Raw genomic sequence first — 6303 nt, 5'->3', positions numbered from 1 at the left:
ATGTACTGAGCACAACTAAATAACAACTTAAAGCCACAGCTTATCCTAAAACAACAATTACTGTATTTCCCCATTTACTCACCCTCAAGTTATTCCAAAACTGTATGACTGATAATATGAAAAACACTAGGGACTTTTTCATCAATTTGACTTAAAAATAAAATAAAATATCACAAAATCAAATTGTTCAAAATATCTTCTTTTGTAGAAGTATTCTACAAAACTATTGTAAAAACTACTGTAAAAAAATAATAATAAAAAATATACTTTATCATAGATGCCTATTACAGAAATTATATGATTAAAAATAATATTTAAGGATGAACTGAATGTAATGTTTTTGTAAACTTAATTGCATGTTATTTGCAATTAAATGAAAATGAATTATGGATTTAAATTTATATGAAATGCAATAGGCTTGTGCTTTTTTGACCCACTTAAGTAGGACTTTATATGTAATTTCATAATAACTTCAATTGCTTTTGAATAATGGTTCAAGTGTGCTGTCAAAAGTACTGACAAGATTTATGGTGAACTAAATATACTTTAATGTAATTTCTATTGAAATGTGTTTGTCATGTATTTAAATATTTGCATTTACACATTTGTAATAATGAAGTTGAAATTAAGTACATTTATTAACTTTAAATGTATATGTTGCAATAACACATTAAACTCATCAAAACAAGTGTAGGTCTACTTTTTTAAAGTACAACAAACAATTATAAAAAAAAATTATTATTAATATTGTCACAGTGTCTGGGTTGTGTTCCCTGAGTGTCCGCTAGGTGTCCTCCGTTTCCACAGTGTCTGTCATCTTATCACTTCCTGTTCCCTTATTTGGTCACCTTCCTCCTTGTTTTAGTTAATTGATTGTTCCCCCACCTGTCTCCTGTTTCCCCATTATCCTTCTGTGTATAAATACCCGGTCTGTCTGAGTCTTTGTCACAGAGTCCTTGTCGTATGTGTGATACTTCCCTGAGTCTGCTCTTGCTGTATGTTCTTGTTCTTGTTATGTTTATTGGATATCCTGGTTTTGACCCTGCCTGGACTGTTTACCCCTTTTGGATTGCCCCTCAATAAACCTCGTACCTGCATTTGGATCTCTCCTGTGTTTCTTGTATCAGCGAACGTGACAGAAGGACTCCGTCACAACCTTGAGATCCAGCGGTATGTTGACTAATGCTTCTTCTCCAGCCACCGAGCGGGAGAGAGATAGTTGGTTTGATGGCACCCGCCTGGTCGTGTTTCCCGGGACCAGGGGAGGTCGCCGAGGAGGGGGTGGGCGAGAGGAAGTTCAGCATCGCTCTCCACCATGGCCCCCCTTCGACTCGGGGCTCACGTGGGAGGGACCAGAGCCACCATCTCGCCAGGGCAGAAAAAGAAAGCCAGAGCCACTGCCCATGATGGCCGCAGGTCCAGCGCCACAGCACAAGATGGCCGCCAACCCAGCGCCGCTGCGGTGCATAACCACCAACCCCGCACCACGAGGCAAGATGGAAGCCAGCCTCACCCCACAGTGCAAGATGGCTGCCAGCTCAGCACCAACGCCCAAGATGGCCGTTGACACCCTTCTCGATTACTTCGAGATGCTATAAAGGATCCTAGAGGTTCCCAAGATGGTTCACGTCATGACTGCTGAGCCAGCGCCACAGCACAAGATGGCCGCCAGCCCAGCGCCACAGCACAAGATGGCCGCCAGTCCAGCACCATTGCACAGGATGGCTGAATTTACACCTGTGTTGCCAGACAATATTGGCTGACTCAACGTCTGAGTCTTCCGTCAAGGTGCCACCGACTCGCCATCATAGAGGGCGGAGGAGGAGGAGGAGGAGGAGGTGACAGGCGTCTACCGTTCCTCAAAGCCCGGAGGACAGTCCCGAGCAGCTCGCTGTCGTCCCGGAGGACGATCCCGAGGAGGCCGCCGCAGTCCCCGATGCGGTGCCCGGCGCTGTTCCGGAGGCCGAGGCGGTGCCCGGTGCTGTTCCGGAGGCCGAGACGGTGCCCGGTGCTGTTCCGGAGGCCGAGGCGGTGCCCGGTGCTGTTCCGGAGGCCGAGGCGGTGCCCGGTGCTGAGGCAGTGTCCGTTGCTGTTCTGGAGGCCGAGGCGGTGCCGGAGGCTGTTCCCGATGCGGTGCCCGAGACCGCTCCCGAGGCCGTTACCGAGACGGTCCCCGAGGCCGTTCCAGAGGTGGTGCCCGAAGCCGAGGCGTCTCACGTCTCCACAGGCAGTCCAAAGTCAAGTCAGGTGCCCATTGACTTTCCAGAGTTGAGTCAGTTCCCGGTTGACCCTCTTGAGTCGAGTCAGGTGTTCATGGACCCTCCTGAGTCCGGGTTAGTCACCGTCGACCTTCCAGAGTCAGGGTTAGTTACTGTTGACCATCCAGAGTCAGGGCTAAGTCGAGTCAGGTTCCAGTTGACCCTCCAGAGTCGAGTCAGGTTCCAGTTGACCCTCCAGAGTCGAGTCAGGTTCCAGTTGACCCTCCAGAGTCGAGTCAGGTGCCAGCGGACCCTCCAGAGTCGAGTCGGGTGCCAGCGGACCCTCCAGAGTCGAGTCAGGTGCCAGCGGACCCTCCAGAGTCGAGTCAGGTGCCAGCGGACCCTCCAGAGTCAGGGCCAGTCACCGATGACCCTCCAGAGCCAGGGCCAGTCATCTGCTCCACCCTGGGGGACTCTAGCGGTGACCACGAGGACGTGGTGGTCATCCGCTCCACACTGGAGGACTCTGGCGGCGACCACGAGGACGTGGTGGTCTTCTGCTCCGCCCTGGGGGGCTTCCGCTCTGACCACACGCATATGGTGGTCTTCTGCTCCGCCCTGGGGGGGCTTCATGTTACTTTTTGTTTTTTGTTTTGTGTCTTCACTCCTGTCTCTGTTCCCCTCTGTTAGTCTGGCCCTCCGTCCCTCCCCCTGAGCCTCCGCCTGTCCGCCTCCCTCCTGGTCTCTGTGTTGTCTATCGTGGAGCGTCTGGAAGCCGCTCCGTAGAGGGGGGGTTCTGTCACAGTGTCTGGGTTGTGTTCCCTGGGTGTCCACTAGGATTTCCTCAGTTTTCCACGGTGTCTGTCATCTTATCACTTCCTGTTCCCTTATTTGGTCACCTTCCTCCTTCTTTTAGTTAATTGATTGTTCCCCCACCTGTCTCCTGTTTCCCCATTATCCTTCTGTGTATAAATACCCGGTCTGTCTGAGTCTTTGTCACAGAGTCCTTGTCGTATGTGTGATACTTCCCTGAGTCTGCTCTTGCTGTATGTTCTTGTTCTTGTTATGTTTATTGGATATCCTGGTTTTGACCCTGCCTGGACTGTTTACCCCTTTTGGATTGCCCCTCAATAAACCTCGTACCTGCATTTGGATCTCTCCTGTGTTTCTTGTATCAGCGAACGTGACAAATATATTATTAATTTAAATTAACTAAGCACTTAATTTGACATTCCTACAAAGTGCACTTTTTAAAAGTGTGTTAGGAATCATATTCATGAAAGCTAACTCTATTTAATTACATTAAAATAAATCGAATGAACACACTTATTTTTCACAAGGGGTCCCTTTAAATTTAATGCAGCCCATTCCTCATACAGAGCCATCGTATCACTTATATACCGCACAAGTCATTACTTTTATGAGGCTGTTTTGTCTTTTTTTTAGAGCTTGATAGACCTGAACAGTCATAGTACGACAAGAGGCTTTAATAAATCTGCACTTATTAATTAATTTGTACCAATTATTTGATAAGTTTGATGAAAAGTGACACTTTCTCAGATATTTAGAGCAGCAAATTTAACTTTTTAATGGTTTTAATCTCTTTCTCTTTGTGTCTGTCTGTTGCAGGTTTTGGTCGTGTTAAGGCCGAGTGGGCTGTGTACAGTGGGGTCTATAGAGACTGGCCAGTAATCCTGCTCTCTCTTAAGGCTCAGTCTGAATCTCAATAGGAATGTAGGGGGCAGATTTACTCCTAAATCCACTGGTAAACATTGCACTGATGCTGCTCTCCGAGTATCAACAGGTCTCCTGTAATTGTTCTCTGTGTGTATTTGTGTGTGTGTGTGTGTGTGTGTGTGTGTGTAAATATACAGCAGAGGGTGTTTCTTTGTTTGTTCTGGTGACTCACAGTTCTTGGCCCACTCGCTTATTGAGTTAGATGCTAGGCTAAGCTAATCTCTGCAAAGGAAAAATGCGCACATGGAGAAACTAATTGTTATGCTTTTTTTTATTTATTTTTTTTATTGCTGTTGTAGTGGAATTATGTGACCCTTACAACAAAGTTCTGTGGCAGGGCCATGGTAAAGAGACAGTTTTGCCATCCTGCATGTCCAGAAACCATTTTAATACCACAGTAAATTTTTAAAAAATAAAAAAATAACCAGTAGACCTATACTTAGGGGCTGTTCACACAGGACACACTACTTTTCCATTGTTTTTCTATATAAACACACATTAGATGAACAGGTTTGACTGTTGCGTTCACGTCTGGCATCTTTTCCATGACATGCCATTCTAAAATCTGTGGTGCACAATTTAAACAAAGTTCAACTTTTACAAATATTTATTTAGACCTTGCATTTTTTCCCCATTCCATTGCCAGCATCTCACATTTCGAAAGCAAAAACGCTTTTTTTGTGAGTTGCCCCTTATGTGTCATACTAACGTATCAAGGGCAGGTCAAATCATTAAACGGCTTGACATAGCATCATACATTGAACCCATTATGCCGTTTGAGTGTCAGAGGTGCTGATAAATGGGCACTAATGGCATCTCAGATGTTGAGCTACAATGACTGTAGATGCAATGTATAACACTGTCTGTTAACCATCAGAGCTGTGGACATCTGATGCTTCAGAGAATGCATTAAACTCTTATCAGAGGAGAATGTGGCGTTAATTCAGGGTGTCTGAGCGGGAGATTAGGAGGAGATGGAGCTGGGCTTTAGGGTGAGCGGGAGGGGTACAGAGGGCTGAAATTCCATGGATGCCTACTGGATCAGGGATGAGGGCTGCTGTGTTTGGATATGGATCAGCGGCAGTTACACAGGCCTGGGACCAACGTCCATCTGCTCTGCTTCAGATCAACAAATCCAGCTACAGCCTTTGATAATGGTGCATCATCAGGCATGATAACACACGTCTTATGAATCTTATTAAATCATTTGTAATATGACTCTTGTAAGTTGTGTTGACGTGCTGGATTTCAGTGCAAGTGAAGGTGACATCATTGTGATCTCCTCCCTGCATTGTGCAGACTGCTTTGCTTGTCGCTGAAAGATTTTAGGACATCCTTGCATAAATATACGCATCCCCAGAAAGACCTTTGAATATATACATACAAATTGAGGGTAAGATGAGAGTGGTCACTGTCTTTCAGGATAAAGGGAAACCGAGAGGGAGATGGGGAAAAAGATGCTGATGGAATTATTATGTGTGCAGGATAAATAGAGGCTCTCAGGTATATGCCACAAAGCAGTGGCACATCGTCGACTTCTGAAATGTGTCCCCTTGCCTTTGTTTTTGTTTTGTTTATTGCTTTATTTTTTTTTTTATCCAATTGTAAAATAATATTCTCTTTGATACTTACATGGTTTCTGTGTTGAAAGGATTGTAGCACAATATTTACTTTGCACTGTAAACAAACAATCAATTCTATAATATTTTTGTATGTTTAGGTTAACATACTATTTATTTACATCAACCTCACATCAAGTTCAATTCAATTCAAGTTTAAACTACAGATGAAAAGTTTGGGGTTATAATATTGATGACAAATATTATTATTTATTTATATATTTTTTTAAAGAAATTAATACTTTTTATTCAACATTTTATTGTGTACTGTAAATTTCAGATTTTTCTTTTAATCTTGTTTCAAAAATAACACTGCAACAATGGAGTATATTCTTTCGTATTTTATTATATTTTGCATCATATTTTATTTACAGATATGGTCAAAATTTTACATATACTTTGCCGTATCTGCAAAATGTTAATTATTTTACCCAAATAAAAGGGATCATACAAAATTCATGTTATTTTTATTTAGCACTGACCTGTATAAGATATTCACATAAAAGGCATTGGTAACACTTTATTTTGATAGTCCACTTTAGACATTCTACTAGCAGTAAGTAATTTTGCAACTACATGTCAACTAGCAGTTAGTAGAGTATTAGCAGACTGTCTGCTTAATATCTTCTAACACTTTCTTTGTCAACTAATTGTCAACTTATACTAAGCCTAAACCTACCCCTAACACTAACCCTAAACCTACCCTAACAGTCTACCCTGAGAGTTAGTAGACATGCAGTTCCAAATTT

The sequence above is a fragment of the Carassius gibelio genome, chromosome A13 (genome assembly GCF_023724105.1).
Source record: "Carassius gibelio isolate Cgi1373 ecotype wild population from Czech Republic chromosome A13, carGib1.2-hapl.c, whole genome shotgun sequence".
In the NCBI taxonomy this organism is placed as follows: Eukaryota; Metazoa; Chordata; class Actinopteri; order Cypriniformes; family Cyprinidae; genus Carassius; species Carassius gibelio.
The sequence above is the reverse complement of the archived record's forward strand: the minus strand, read 5'-3'. Positions refer to the sequence as shown.